General features: G+C 58.5%; 1 non-coding gene across 1 annotated transcript; it reads left to right on the top strand.

The window, feature by feature from the left end:
- The first annotated feature begins 238 nt into the window (after positions 1 to 238).
- trnat-ugu (transfer RNA threonine (anticodon UGU)) lies at positions 239 to 311 on the top strand. The gene has a single exon. It is a non-coding gene; the product is annotated as a tRNA-Thr (tRNA).

Genomic DNA, 311 nt, shown 5'->3' with positions numbered 1-311 from the left:
GCTGACCTCACTATCCGCTGCAGGGTCTTGCGATCCGAGACGGTGCAATTTCCGAACCGGGCAGTGATGCAGCTGCTCGGGATGCTCTCCATACAACCCCTGTAGAATGTGGTGAGGATGGGGGGGTGGGGTGGGGATGAATCCTTCCCCCTCTGAATCTCCAATCCGTTCAGAGCTCAGGACAGCTTCTCTCCAGGAGAAGAGCAGGTGGAGTTGTGCCGGGAAATTGTGCCGAGGGGGCTCCGAGGCTCAGGGGTTAGAGCACTGGTCTTGTAAACCAGGGGTCGTGAGTTCGAATCTCACTGGGGCCT

The sequence above is a fragment of the Hemitrygon akajei genome, unplaced genomic scaffold, assembly GCF_048418815.1.
Source record: "Hemitrygon akajei unplaced genomic scaffold, sHemAka1.3 Scf000231, whole genome shotgun sequence".
NCBI classification, from domain to species: domain Eukaryota; kingdom Metazoa; phylum Chordata; class Chondrichthyes; order Myliobatiformes; family Dasyatidae; genus Hemitrygon; species Hemitrygon akajei.
Note: the sequence above shows the minus strand (reverse complement) of the source record. Positions and strands in the feature narration are given on the sequence as shown.